At 34.0% G+C, this 16,123-nt stretch overlaps 1 protein-coding gene across 1 annotated transcript in view; it reads right to left on the bottom strand.

Moving 5' to 3' along the window:
- Positions 1-10,128, bottom strand: part of LOC138702810 (uncharacterized) — a 469,705-nt gene extending 459,577 nt beyond the window's left edge. The window contains exon 1 of the mRNA XM_069830107.1: positions 9,637-10,128. The gene's annotated coding sequence lies outside the window, so the exon portion shown is untranslated. The remainder of the gene's footprint in view (positions 1-9,636) is intronic.
- Positions 10,129-16,123: the final 5,995 nt, after the last annotated feature.

Raw genomic sequence — 16,123 nt, 5'->3', positions numbered from 1 at the left:
AGGGTCAACCGTAAGTAATGTCAGTTTTATTTCAGGGGGTTATTCTTTCAAGTATTTCAAACAAAACTTATTAATAGGCCTACAATTTTTTTCCGTTTTTAGTTCCTTCTCGAGATAAACACTGTTTTATATGACATTTCATAGCGTGTTTGGAACAGCCATTGATTTAATTCCCAATATCCTTAAGTAAATTTAAGGGGTTATAGATAGCTTACAGCAGTAAAATTGTGGAAATATTCAACATTTTTTCTCCATTACTGTATCTTGTACAATAATTAAAATTAGTATGTGTAAAACACTGTCCTTCTGCTATATGAAAAAAATATTTTTACGATTTAAAAAATGTATTTACATTTTTTTTCAGACTTCAATTCACTGTGCAGTGACGAAGCATTTCCCACATATAACTAAAAAAACTATCCAACATAAAAGGTAAAGGTATCCCCGTAACATGCCATGAAGGCACATGGGGGCATGGAGGTAGAGCCCCATGCTTTCCATGACCTCGGCACTAGAATGAGGTGGTGTGGTCGGCACCACGCTCTGACCGCCTTTTACCCCCGGGAAAGACCCGGTACTCAATTTTATAGGAGGCTGAGTGAAACTATCCAACATTCTGTGATTAAATTTTCTGTGTGTATTCATATCTACAATATGATGCAAGATCACTTCTCTACCTTTGATAGATTGATAAAAAATAAATTCAATTTAAAAATAGTCAAAAATCAGTGTTTTCTTCTAACACAAAATAAAACAATATTATTTTTAAGGAATTTGGTTGAAAGAGCATGATATTGTAAATACGAGTTTCAGCAATAAAATAAAAGAGAGAGAACATGAAAAATTTAACAAATTTATGAGTTTTGAGGGAAACGCGCATCTCTGCACAGTGAACTGCTACCATTTTGAATTTTTAAAAAAAGATTATAAATAATTTTTAAATCGTAAAAATATTTTTTTTTCATATAGGAGAAGGACAATGTTTTACACATACCAATTTTCATTATTGTACAAAATACAGTAATGGAGGAAAAAAATGTTGAATATTTCCAAAAATTTTACTGCTGTAAGCTGTAGCTAACCCCTTAAGAGAGCAGTGTATTATGATAATAAATAATTGAAAGAATTTCTAGTTTTGTCCTTAAAGTATGCAGAAAATTGATCCCAACAAATGTAACTCTTCGTTCTGCAAAGGAACTTTACAACGTTACATTAGTTCGAATCAAAATTTCTACATATTTGAAGGACAAAACAAATTCTTTCAATTTATCATCATAATACACAGCTCTCTTAACTTTACTCAGCATACTGGTAATCAAATCAATTACTTCCCCAAAACTTTATTAAACATTTTTGTTTGAAATATCTCAACCAATAGCCCCACTGAAAATAATGATATTACTTACGATTCTCTCAGTACAATCATAGTTTGTATAGTTAAAACTAAATCTAGTGTACTAAGACTGATACTAAGTGCTTTTTTAAGTTTAATACTGCTTTAGTAGACTCGGACACAACCGAAAATAGAGCAAATCCTCCAACTAGAATGCTAGTATAATAGTACAAAAATATCCAGCTATAAAACAAGGACAATGGGACAAGAGAGGACAGCTGCCACCAAATTCAGATTTAGGTGCTGTTGTAAGCCCTACAAAGCCGACCCCAAAACCTGTTACTTAATTTGGATTTACGTTCGGTTATTACGAGGAATACCACACTTAACCCATACTTAATTTGATTACGTCACGCGAAGCGTCAAACAAACACACTACAGCCAGTACGAAACACTGCACGCACAATGTCGACGTCATTATCCCTTGCCGTAACAGAGATATCATTAATCCAGGAATCTCATGTTTGTTAGATGCGTAGTTCTTGCGCTTTCGCTTCAGAATTAGGCTTGAAGTGCAAACCTTTGTAACTGATCTATTATATTGTAACGATTATATTTGTATTGTATTGTATTGTATTGTATTTATTAACATTCCATAGTATTCATATTCACAGCTAGAATATGGAACAAGTCAAAAAACTTAATACTATTATAAAATCTTTGGGCCGTATTCATAGTCATTCTTAGAGCGGGCTTTCGGTGGATGATCAGTGAACTACCGTTTTTCGTATTCATAAACCAGTGTCAGCGATATGATATAAGAATCCTGTTTAGCACGGTCGTAGCGCGGGCTAGCGCAATGTCTATGAAGAGCACCCTTAATTTATAGTCACAGTCTACTTGAAATAAATACAGAAGAAGTTTACAATATAGTCTACTAGTACAACACAAAGTTTCAGTATCAATTTCATGAAGCACTGTTGAATGTCATGAATTCACCTACAGAATAGAAGGCGTGAGAAATTAGGTACTTCTTTAATTTGGCCCTAAATGATATTATGTTTTTTGAGTTTCATTTTTTATATCGATAGGGAGGCTATTAAAATGTTTACTGCCATATAACGCACTCCTTTTTGATAGCACGAGAGACTTGCCGATGGAGTATGGAAATAATTTTTGACGCGTATTTATGCAATGAACTGTTGAATTAGTTAAAGTTTTCACGATTACATACGAGAAAGATTATTAATGAAAAAAATATACTGACAAGCCATGGGCATTATTTGTAGTTTTATGAAAATAGTCCTACACGATTCCCTAGATTTGGCACCAACTATTATTTTAATTACTCTTTTTTGTAGTAGGAACATACTGTTACTATCTGTGAAATTCCCCCAAAATATTATTAAAATTTTCTAGTTGAAAATATACAAGTTTACAGTATAAAAACCTTAGAAAAATATTACATAAAATTACCTATCAGTACCAACAGCAAAAAAAAAAAAACTTTCCGGAAAAACAGCTTTGAACCTGCGCTTAAGTAGCCTTTTGTCATATATTTGGTTAGGACATAGTTTTAATTTACTTTAATTTTAGAGTTGTGTTGTAAGAATTGAATATTAAGTTAAACAAACTGAGTTAGTAAATTAGTATTAAATTGTAACAAAACTAACATAATTGAATTTAAATCCTGTCCAAATTCAACCTCGCAAATTTCAAGCGCAATAATTAACAATAGATTCCTATTAGAAACAACAACAACTAAATTTCTTGGCTTAAAATCGATAATGTGTTAAATTGGAAAATCATATTAAAGAAATTATTACCCCCAAACTAAATTCAGCATATTTTGCTATTAGATTTATGCAAAAGATAGTAATAGTAGTATGTTTTCTTTCTTGAGTTTCTCCTTTCTCTTTTTTTTTTCATTTTACGGATGAGTGAACCGAAGATTTAACTCCGATCTGGGACATATTGTGTTTACCACTCCTGTTCTGTGAATACGCTTGTCGCCGAACGGTTGCGCTCTTGTACGAATACAGCACTCTATAGGGGAACTTAATCCGGATTATCGTAATGATAACATTGACATTGAACTAGTGATGGCGAAATGAACCTGAAGTACAACACCGAAAGTTACCCAGCGATTCTACTCCAACTGGTTGATGGAAACCTCGAAAAAAAAACCCTAAACAGGTAACTTGCCTCAACCGAGATTTGAACCCGGGCTGCTCATTTCACGGTCAGACATACTAACCGTTACTCCATAGACGTGGACTTTATTGCCTTATAAGAGAACAATCTGCAATACAAAGCTAAAACCTTCCTTCATGCATATATACAAATAAATGCGATAATGAGTCGGCCTGGGTGGCACAGTCGGTAGAATGTTGGCCTTCTGTGCCAAAGGTTACAGGTTCGGTCCAGCCCAGGTCGATGGCATTTAAATGTACGGGACGAAATTCCAGCGGCTACGCTGATATAACCTCGGTACTTGCGAGTGTCGTTAAATAAAGCAATTTAATTATAATACGGTAACGAACAAGTATAAAAAAAAACATGATATAAGAAATAGATTTTAAATTAGCATAAAAGCTTCCAGTTTACTAGTACTTGTGTAACCATTCTTGTTTAAAATGGGATATCAGATGTATTATACCTTGAACTACAAGAACTTACTTACTTACTGGCTTTTAAGGAACCCGGAGGTTCATTGCCGCCCTCACATAAGCCCGCCATCGGTCCCTATCCTGAGCAAGATTAATCCATTCTCTATCATCATATCCCACTTTCCTCAAATCCATTTTAATATTATCTTCCTATCTACGTCTCGGCCTCCCTAAAGGTCTTTTTCCCTCCGGCTTCCCAACTAACACACTATATGCATTTCTGGATTCGCCCATACGTGCTACATGCCCTGCCCATCTCAAACGTCTGGATTTAATGTTCCTAATTATGTCAGGTGAAGAATACAATGCGTGCAGTTCTGTGTTGCATAACTTTCTCCATTCTCCTGTAACGTCATCCCTCTTAGCCCCAAATATTTTCCTAAGCACCTTATTCTCAAACACCCTTAACCTATGTTCCTCTCTCAAAGTGAGAGTCCAAGTTTCACAACCATACAGAACAACCGGTAATATAACTGTTTTATAAATTCTGACTTTCAGATTTTTTGACAGAGACTGGATGATAAAAGCTTTTCAACCGAATAATAACAGGCATTTCCCATATTTATTCTGTGTTTAATTTCCTCCCGAGTATCATTTATATTTGTTACTGTTGCTCCAAGATATTTGAACTTCTGCACGTCTTCAAAAGATAAATCTCCAATTCTTATATTTCCATTTCGTACAATATTCTGGTCACGAGACATAATCATATACTTTGTCTTTTCGGGATTTACTTCCAAACCTATCTCTTTACTTGCTTCCTGTAAAATTCCCGTATTTTCCCTACAAGAACTAGTCTAGAAATTTACTAGAGCAGAGCTTATAACAAAATTTTGTAATGTCTTTCGCATAGGCCTAACGGGAAAGAATTTCCCACCATCTCAGGCAGTAAGAATCAATTTTTATATACATGGTTTAAAACAAATACTAGGTCTTAGATAAAAAGTGAAAGGTCATTGAGATGCTCTGACAAAAGGCTACTTAAGCGCAGGTTGAAAGCTGTTTTTCTGGGAAGTGTTTTTGTGCTCTATAATGGTTGGTACTGATAGGTAATTTTTATGTAATATTTTCTAAGGTTTTTATGCCGTAAACTTGTATATTTTCAATTATAAGATTGCCTTATTAAGCCACAGTCGTTACTGACAACATAACTGGCAGTTTCTCTAATGCGAGTGAGAATGAACCGAAGTTCAATTTAATTATTCATTAAATTGTTGTTATTAATTCATAACAACAAAATATCAAAATGATGAATATCTGACCGACAACTTCGACTGACACCAATAGTCCAAAACACATAATAAACATATGGAAGTTTACAGTAAACAGTTAAATGGAGTAGGCCCAATCTTTTTATAATTCAGAAGTACTTCATAAACATTCGTAATATCATTTCAAGTGACTGATGATCTTCCGAGTTAGGCTTACATGTATTTATACAGGTTGCCAGGCGATGATAGAAAACAAAAGATGCGAAAATAAATGAATGAGGTGTATAAACAGTTGAATGCGCTTTCATATTTAAGTACAAAAATATAGGGGTATTATTTAAAATGTCAAAGTGCAGCAGACTGGGGGTTGGGGATGAAATCTAAAATTCAATTAAGCCTGGTTTCACATCTCTTCCTCAATATCTAAATTGATGTGTTTTTTTTTTGGTTTAAATTGAATTCAGTTTAAATAATTACTTAACTTATAAGCTACTGAGTTACTTAGCGTCCATGATATTGGCGATAGCGAGATAGTATTTGGCACGATGAGGCTGAGGATTCGCCATAGATTACCTGACATTCGCCTTACGAAAACGCCAATCAGATAATCAGCCCAAGTGGGAATCGAACCCATGTTCGATCTGAAGGTGGCACATAACAGGCTGAGACATGTTAACCAGGTACGGTAAAATGTAACCCGCGAAAGACATATAATACAAATTCCGTGTAAATTGTTTGTGTTTGTAATTTGAAGTAGTTTGCATGATATGTATTATCAATTTCTGTATATCACAACTGGTTGAATTGTTTATGCCTTATTTTTAATTAAATTGTTTTGTATTATAATATAGCTCAACTTATGAATGATCGTTTGCGTTTGTAAATTTAATAATCTGATTGGCTATGTATTGTATACTTTTAGTAGAGCCATCGATGTAGCTCAGTCGGCAGATTCGCTGGGCTGCTGATCCGGAGCTGCGTTCGGGCTTGGGTTGGATCCCCCTTTGGACTTTGGTTTCTTCGGAGGTTTTCTCCAGCCGTGAGACTGAAGCCGGATGGTCTGTGGCGAGTCCTTGGCATCAACCCCTTTGATTTGATTACCTGGTTGGGTTTTTCCGAGGTTTCCCCACCGAAAAGGCAAATGCCGGGTAATATTTTGGCGAATCCTCGGACCTCACCTCATCTCACTACATCTCGCAAAAAAAAAAAAAAAAAAAAAAAAAAAAAAAAAAAAAAAAAAAAAGTAAAAATTGTAGAAAATTACTAAATTGTAAAACTACAAAAATTTGTAAAAATTGTAATTGTAATATTGTAAAATATTGACATGTTCCGCATCTTAAAGCTTCATTGCCCATGTAAGATATATGGAATAAAATAAATAAATGAATGAATGAATGAATGAATGAATATAAATGGGACACAAGTTATTTAAAACTAAATTAATAAATTGCGTAATTCCACCAATAACAAATATTTCAACTTTACGATTAATCTAATTCCTAATGATGATTAAAGTAACTCCGTTTAAACTATGCATTACTGCTGAAGAGATTATTCAGAGAGAATGTGGATCAGTTTCATAATAATGAGTGTAGAAACAAAAATATTCGGATAATGCCAGCCTAAGCACTATTTTCTCAACCTGAAATCCCCGCGAGTCTCTAAGAAAGTTACTTCTTCCTCATAATGTACATATTATTTCAAACGTTTACATCATTCAATTTCGGATGCTTCTCTACAAAGATGGTATTAGGAGAGGCTAATGTTTTGTTGCGGTGTTTCAGTTTCTTTAGTTACTCGACAATAATGTCTTCCAATTCATCCCATTTTTTATCAGAGTCAAAAGGAGCAAGGTTTCGTAATGTGATTGAAGAGACGAAGAAAATGTTAGAAGTCAGAAAGGACGACTCAAAACTTACTATTTATTTGTAAATATATTTATATTAATTTGTTTTTGCTCTAAATGTTTAAGAAGTTTGGACAGTTTTTGGGCTCATGTTCGGTGCCCGTGGCACGATTCCAAAGAAACTTTAAATCAACTTAAACAATTTAAAATTTCTGATGCAACGATTGATGCCATAGGATCTCATGTGTTAAAATCATCCTTAGCTATAATTAGTAATCATTTGTACCCAAGAAACGTTTATTGTAAATGATTTCCTATGTTTTCTTATCATTTATCTTAATGTTTTTTTCTTTCAAATTGTCACATAACTGTTTTTAATCATTGTTCTTTGTAAATTGATTAGTAGGCCGATCTATCAAACCCTTATGTACGGCGGCTTTTGTTGATGATTTCTGATAGTTCTACTGATAAATTGTTTGTGTTTGTAATTTGAAGTAGTTTGCATGATATGTATTATCAATTTCTGTATATCACAACTGGTTGAATTGTTTATGCCTTAAATTTAATTAAATTGTTTTGTATTATAATATAGCTCAACTTATGAATGATCGTTTGCGTTTGTAAATTTAATAATCTGATTGGCTATGTATTGTATACTTTTAGTAGAGCCATCGATGTAGCTCAGTCGACGGACTCGCTGGGCTGCTGATCCGGAGCTGTGTTCGGGCTTGGGTTGGATCCCCCTTTGGACTTTGGTTTCTTCGAAGGTTTTCCCCAGCCGTGGGACTGAAGCCGGATGGTCTATGGCGAGTCCTTGGCATCAACCCCTTCGATTTGATTACCCCCTTTGATTTGATTACCTGGTTGGGTTTTTCCGAGGTTTCCCCCACCGAAAAGGCAAATGCCGGGTAATATTTTGGCGAATCCTCGGACCTCATCTCATCTCACTACATCTCGCCAAAATGTAAAAAAATGTAAAAAAAATGTAAAAAAATGTAAAAAAAAATTGTACAAAATTGTACAAATTGTAGAAAATTACTAAATTGTAAAACTGTAAAAATTGTAATTGTAATATTGTAAAATGTTGACATGTTCCACATCTTAAAGCTTCATTGCTCATGTAAGATCTATGGAATAAAATAAATGAATGAATGAATGAATGAATGAATGAATGAATGAATGAATGAATGAATGAATGAATGAATGAATGAATGAATGAATGAATGAGTTCTTTCAGATTTAAAACTCCCTAAAATTTTGTGGTTAACACAATAATGCAAATTATGGCAAAGACTATCAAACTCGCTCACCTCTAATGGCTTAATTTACCCAGTAATTTTCATACTTTTATCAATAATAAAATTAAAAAAAAATATGTTTCCACTAAAGGTTTAATGCTGTACAAATTTTCATTGTCTTTAGTGTGTCATCGATAACATTTGTCTTTTTCCTTTCAGGAAAATTTGAACATCACTTACACATTCACATGGCACGGACATTGACAAAAAACGAACTTCCCTTCCATTGGTAGAATTCTGACGTATGATCTGAGTCTATACACAGACCAGCCTATCACAAACCTCAAGGACACTTCCTCCGAGTTCGGGCGACGTCAACTTACTGAGGCTTAGGGTCTTCGATTATTGTTATATCATGAAATGGAATCATTATACAATTTCATTTTATATTTTGTGTAATACATATTTTTCCCGTACGAGGAACATACCGGTACTTTAAATCCTGAATAAATAAAGTAGGCCCCTAACTAGGGGAATAAGATAACATTAAAAAACTAGCGCAATTTTTATGTTTAAAGTTAAAACAATGACACTTGGTAAGAATACAGGTCTTGATTTGATGAAGTTATCGCGACCTATGCCAAGACCATTCCGAAACACGCTGTGACACTTCTCTAGATAACCACGAGGGAAATGATCGATACTACATGTTTATATGTTTTGCCCAGATTTTCATTGCTGAACTTAACACAATTCACTGTTGTGATAACACTCTTCTCATTATATGATTTCGAATTGATACTATATTATCAGTTAAAAAATTAAATTTAGTTTGCTTAATTATTTCAGTTATTTATATATTATTAATAATTTCCTGTTGTTGATAGCAGTCATTTTAATATTACTTGGCAGAGTTATTAGTGACAGTTTCGGTAATGTTATTGTAATTGACAGTCATAAGGTTGGTAACAGTTGTGGTAATGATAATATTAAAATTAATATCAATATTAATGTTGTGATATAAACACTACATATTTGTATATTAGCAGATAAAATGTTTGTTTTTACACATTCACGTATGTATTCTATACGCCCACTAAAATCGCCAAGTTATTACGATGGAAAGTTACACGATATCAAATATTTCAAATAGGTACGAATATTATAACTATATAAATCTTACGTACAATCACTCACAGTTTATAGTATAGATTATTAAGCATTATATCTGTATTTGGATATGTTTGTTACAAAATAGTAATATTGTTTAGTTTTATCGCAGGTTCTTATATTTATTTTAATTAATATAGTTAAAATGGAATTATTAATATCACTCTACCTTTCCAAGAATCTCCTAAACGCCTCCCACCAGCATCTCGTTCAGTCCAGAACGTGGTTATGATATATTTATGATGAGTTTAAATCGTATGTTGTTGTAGCTTTCCTTTTGAGACGTTTCTTCTGTGTCAATCGTAGTAATACACACTTCATAACAGCAATAAATTCGAACTACAAACACTAGTTTTTTATGATTAGACGTCTAAATGTTTACGTTTTAACTATATTTTTAATATCACATGCACTTTAAGTCATCATTTTACTGCAGGAATTAATTAATCACGTTAATTACTCTATCAACAACAACAAAAAAATTAATCAAGTTTGTATTATGGCTGAGGGCACAGGATCACTCGCTGACGTAGCCGGTGTACTAGGGTCATCGTGATTGTTGTCACATTTCGCTTGTGTACAGCGGAACAGTGGCACAAACCCACCCCCTCTACACACCCCCCAGTCGTACAGGAGCTCCGAACTGAGCAAGCGGGAAGAAGGTCGGATTCACACTGGAGCTAACGAAGAAACACGGATGGATAGGCGAACGGGGTGAAGAGAGAGAAGAGATAGTTCCCGTTGCGGCCACTTACTCGAAGCGCTGTACGTAGAGGTTAGGTGGGTGGTGGTAAAATTGTGCATCAGCCACTAACATTTGTGTGGGGCGCATGAACAGCACCCTCTCCCTGCTACTGCCCCGATACCCCAGTTCAGGATATAGCCTGCGTACAAACGTACTCGTGATCCCTGGATACGCCCCACGCAACCTCCAATGTATCCAAAACAACGAGGTTCTCGATCGCGGGACGTATAATTTAAGTCTGCAGTACGCAGACTAAACGTTCACAGCTGGCGGTTGTACCAATATTATCAGCATTCCGCACATTGTCCTAACAATTCGGTACTAATTCCATGTTATAATTTACTTTTTTGTACATCAGCATTATAAACAGTCTTAAATATTACCCAAAATCAGTGTTACCAGCTCCAAATCGAAAATTTCCTCAACGAAAGAGGCAAAATTTCCCAAAATTTCCTCAACATAACTACCAATTTTGAATTGGTGCAGGAAATGCCGGGTAAAAATAAAAGGATGATTTTTGATAAGACGTAAAACGACTCTTTTTTTTCATCATAGGTCTAATACCTGTAAAACTTCCACATTACCTCAATAAATACTTACTTACTGGCTTTTAAAGAACCCGGAGGTTCATTGCCGCCCTCACATAAGCCCGCCATTCGTCCCTAACCTGAGCAAGATCAATCCAGTCTCTATCATCATATATCACCTCCCTCAAATCCATTTTAATATTATCTTACTATCTACGTCTCGGCCTCCCCAAAGGTCTTTTTCCCTCCGGCTTCCCAACTAACACTCTATATAAATTTCTGGGTTCCCCCATACGTGCTACATGCTCTGTCCATCTCTGGATTTAATGTTCCTAATTATATCATGTGAAGAATACAATGCGTGCAGTTCTGTGTTGTGTAACTTTCTCCATTCTCCTGTAACTTCATCCCTTTTAGCCCCAAATATGTTCCTGAGCACCTTACTCTCAAACACCCTTAACCTATGTTCCTCTCTCAAAGTGAGAGTCCAAGTTTCACAACCATACAGAACAACCGGTAATATAACTGTTTTATAAATTCTAACTTTCAGATTTTTTGACAGCAGGCTGGATGATAAGAGCTTCTCAACCGAATAATAACACGCATTTCCCATATTTATTCTGTGTTTAATATCCTCCCGAGTATCATTTATATTTGTTACTGTGGATCCCAGGTATTTGAATTTTCCACCTCTTCAAAGGATAAATTTCCATTTCGTACAATATTTCGTCACGAGACATAATCATATACTTTGTCTTTTCGGGATTTACTTCCAAACCTATCTCCTTATTTCCTTCAAGTAAAATTCCCGTGTTTTCCCTAATCGTTTGTGGATTTTCTCTTAATATATTCACGTCATCCGCATAGACAAGCAGCTGATGTAACCCGTTCAATTCCAAACCCTCTCTGTTATCCTGGACTTTCCTAATGGCATACTCTAGAGCAAAGTTAAAAAGTAAAGATGATAGTGCATCTCCTTGCCTTAGCACATTACCTCAATACTGACTGCTTTATAAAGTACCTAAGCTTCAAATTGTGACTTACAAGTGCAAAATAATGTATTTATTTTAAAATCCATCTGAATTAAACGGACATTCACTTTTATTTAGAATTTTTCTGGTTGTTTTTTTGGAATTATACTGGAATGTAGAAGCACAATACGTACAAATTAAAAACAAACTATTTTCTAAACTTTCGTGTTATTTTCTTCGTCAAAGTAAGTATAATGGAAATACAGATTCTATCATGAGCTGATTCATTTCAAATACATTATGTGAGTAAGTTTTCTTTCTTCTACATCAAAACAAGAAGTGATTAGCCGTTAGTAGCAGTAAGTTAGGATATAGTAACAGATTTTTGTAAGTATTGAGTTGATGATTATAATTATTTTTTAATTATAATCTTCAAGAAAAATTAATAAGTATTGGTGAAGTGGCAATAATTTGGAATTTAAATTGTCTAGAGAAAATCAAAGCTAGAGTGGGATTTAATTCACTATTACATGTTTACAAATATATATAAAGATTAGAAGAAATAAAATACTCTAACAAAATAAAATGTTAATTCACATCTATAAAATACTAAACTGTCTTGAAAATGTATTATTGTACCATCTCATCGTTACAAATATTCCGCTAGATGACAGTATTGTGTTATGTAGCTTTTCTCTTGTTACCAGTTGTGCCATTTATATAATCTTCTATGGACGATTACTATTCAAGAAAGCTTTGTTGATTCAGTTTCATTTTTATTAAAACAGTTTCATTCCACTTCAACTTTCAATATATATTAAACAATTTCTGATACGCCACTATCCATAATCTCATAAGGGAGAAGCTATAACGTAACCTAAATAATATAAACAAGATAAATGATAGAAAAGTTAAAGCATGATGAAATAAACACGAATCATTTTATAAGATACAATAATAATTAGGCCCTATTATTGAAAGTACAATGTTAGAAAACAAGAACACAAATGCTAGGGAGGTGATAAAAACAAACAAATGCTAGGAAGGTGATAAACATTGTAGGATAAGCAGCCATGATTGATTGAAATACGTCGTTCCGTACCGTTTTATTGGTCAAAAATAGTATGACGTAGTGAAAGTGAAACACTCACTGAAACTGATAAGGATATCAAATGGTTTACACGTAACAACATTGTAGGCTTATATAACGCTGATCCATGCGTAATTCTTGTACGTCCGTTGTAAGCCGATTTTAACTAGACACAAATTCTCTCTATGAACTGTGTTAAGTGACTGCGCTTAACATGTAATATTTTCAAATAAGTTAGTTGTACGTATCTATATTTGTAGTCACTTTGGGATTACTGCAGGAGCAAATACAAGGACATCATTTTATTTTTACTTGCATTTTTATTGTGCCTGCATTTCTGAATGTACTTCACTCCCACGCCTTCACTAATGTCCTTGCTCCCGTCAGACACACAAACTTACGGCTGCTGTTACATTCGAAGTCTTCAAGAAGTGAAGTAAACACTGCAGTGTATAGTGTGTTTCAGAAATATGGTTGCGTTTTCTATAGAAGAAAGATCCTATATTAATAATATCGTACTAAAAAATTACATTCAAGAAACGATAAATTCAATTTCAGAGAATATGCTCAAAATGTTTTTAATAATATGCGTAAAGAATTGAAGCCGGCATTGTAATGAACGGCAACCATTTTCAGCAACTTGTTTAAAAATTCAGATTTGCTTAATTTGAATTGAGGTGGCTAGAAGCAAAGGAATGCTAGTGACATTTGTAATAACATGAGTTAAGTGCATCCAGTGTAAGCTAAAGTATCTAAAATTTTAGTGGCAAAGGGATATTTTAATCGCATCACACATTAAAATTTAAATAAAAATTGCACCGATTTTACGAAAGCTTAAATATTTAAACCCCATTTTCTCAAAAGTAACTTAAGTGCACTTACAGCCCTTACTTATGACCCCCTCATTTTAAATGCACTCTCTATATTGTATGTTAACACCAATAATTAATATGCTAAATAATGTAGACATTACATAACGAACATAGCCGCCTGAAAAGTTGAGTTTTTGAAAAAAAAAAATTACTACTCTACTGTATTTTGATAAATTCCGTAAAAGTGATGATCAAGCTGAAAATCGTAATATCGTATTTCCCTACAACATAAATGGATACACTACTTTCCTCTCCTCCTATAGCCAGTAAAATGATTTGTTTACATATTGCACTAGTAACACCAAACTACTGTAATGGAAGGGGGCAACAGTGTTTCCGAGTATAGCCAGGTTAATGTTAAAAATGCTGGTAAAAATAAAGTGATGTCCCTGTATAATGGTTTATATCACAGTCGTTTGCGGAGAAAGACTGATATGAAATTCCTACTGAAATATACGCACAAGAAAATCCACAGAAGTAGGCAGAAGATAATGCGATTATGTTCCCCTCCTTGTTCGTACTTCGGGTGAAGTGTTGAGTGCCATCAATGTGTGCAGGCGGTTAGCTGAATCTAATGCAATGGTGAACTTGTGTTGAACTATTTGCTTTAATTTCAGAGGGAAGTATTCTTTAGACACGCAGTTAATGCAACACAAAAAATGATATATACTACTTTTTATAGTTTGAAAAAGGAAATAATAGAATGATACATGAGCCAAAAGCATAATTATGGCCATAGTGACCGTGAAAGCCTAAAATCTCTTACAGAGTTTGTTCTGTTTTGGATACTCAATAAATAAATTTATAATCCCCCGATAATGAAATTTGGACACATTTCTTCCTGATCTGTAACATGTTCGGGTTTTTCATCTTGACGTAGTTGTGAACATAACCAACGTCACGTAGCTATTCTTCTTCTTTTATTTTACTAATATCTTGTACACATCAGTTATTCTTAGATTTCAGAAAGGCATATGCCTCGATTAAGAGAGAAATTCTATATGATATTTTTATTGAATTTGGCATCCCCAAGAAACTAGTTCGATTAATTAAAATGTGTCTCAGTGAAGCGTACAACAGAGTCAGTATAAGTCAGTTTCTGTCGGATACTTATCCAATTCACTGCGGGCTAAAGCAAGAAGATGCACTATCATCTTTACTTCTTAACTTTGCTCTAGAGTTTGCCATTACGATAGTCCAGGATAACAGAGAGGGTTTGGAATTGAACGGGTTACATCAGCTACTTGTCTATGCGGATGACGTGAATATGTTAGGGGAAAATCCACAAACGATTAGGAAAAACACGGAAATTTTAATTGAAGCAAGTAGAGAGATAGGTTTGGAAGTAAATCCCGAAAAGACGAAGTATATGATTATGGCTCGTGACGAGAATATTGTACGAAATGGAAATATAAAAATTGGAAGAAGAGATGGAAAAATTCAAAAAAAAAAAAGAAAAAGAAATTGATATTCGGGAGGAAATTAAAAGCAGAATAAATATGAGAAATGCTTGTTATTATTCGGTTGCCAAACTTTTTTCATCCAGTCTGCTATTAAAAAATTGAAAGTTAGAATTTATAAAACAGTTATATTACCAGGTGTTCTTTGTGGTTGTGAAACTTGAACTCTCACTTTCAGAGAGGAACAGAGGTTAAGGGTGTTTGAGAATAAGGGGCTTAGAAAAATTTTTGGGACTGAGAGGGATGAAGTTACAGGAGAATGGATAAAGTTACACCGGATTTATTCTTCACCTGACATAATTAGGGATATTAAATCCAGGTGTTTGAGATGGGCAGGGCATGTAGCACGTATGGGCGAATCCAGAAATAAATATAGAGTGTTAGTTGGAAGGCCGGAGGGAAGAAAACCTTTAGGGAGGCCGAGATTTAAATGGGAGCATAATATTAAAATGAATTTGAGGGAGGTGGGATATGATTGTAGAGACTGGATTAATCTTGCTTAAGGGGTTAGGTACAGCTTACAGCAGTAAAATTTTGGAAATATTCAACATTTTTGTACAATAATGAAAATTAGTATGTGCAAAACACTGTTGTTCTCGTATATGAAAACAATTTTTACGATTTAAAAAAAGATTCACATTTTTTTTTTTCAAAATCCAGTTCACTGTGCAGTAATGAAGCTTTTCCCACATATAACTAAAAAACTACCCAACATTCTGTGATGCAATTTTTTGTGTGTATTTATGCATGTCATATGTACAATATGATGCAAGATCACTTCTCTACCTTTGATAGATTGTCTGATAAAAAATAAATTATTTAAAAAATGGTAAAATAACAGTATTTTCGTCTAACACAATGTTTAAAAAAATATTATTTATTAAGGAATGTAGTTGAAAGAGCATGATATTGTAAACATGACTTTCAGCAGTAAAATAAAAGAGAGAGAACGTGAAAAAGTTAACAAGTTTTTGAGTTATGAGGGAAACGC

This window comes from Periplaneta americana, chromosome 7 (assembly GCF_040183065.1).
Source record: "Periplaneta americana isolate PAMFEO1 chromosome 7, P.americana_PAMFEO1_priV1, whole genome shotgun sequence".
NCBI lineage: Eukaryota > Metazoa > Arthropoda > Insecta > Blattodea > Blattidae > Periplaneta > Periplaneta americana.
The sequence above is the reverse complement of the archived record's forward strand: the minus strand, read 5'-3'. Positions and strand labels throughout refer to the sequence as shown.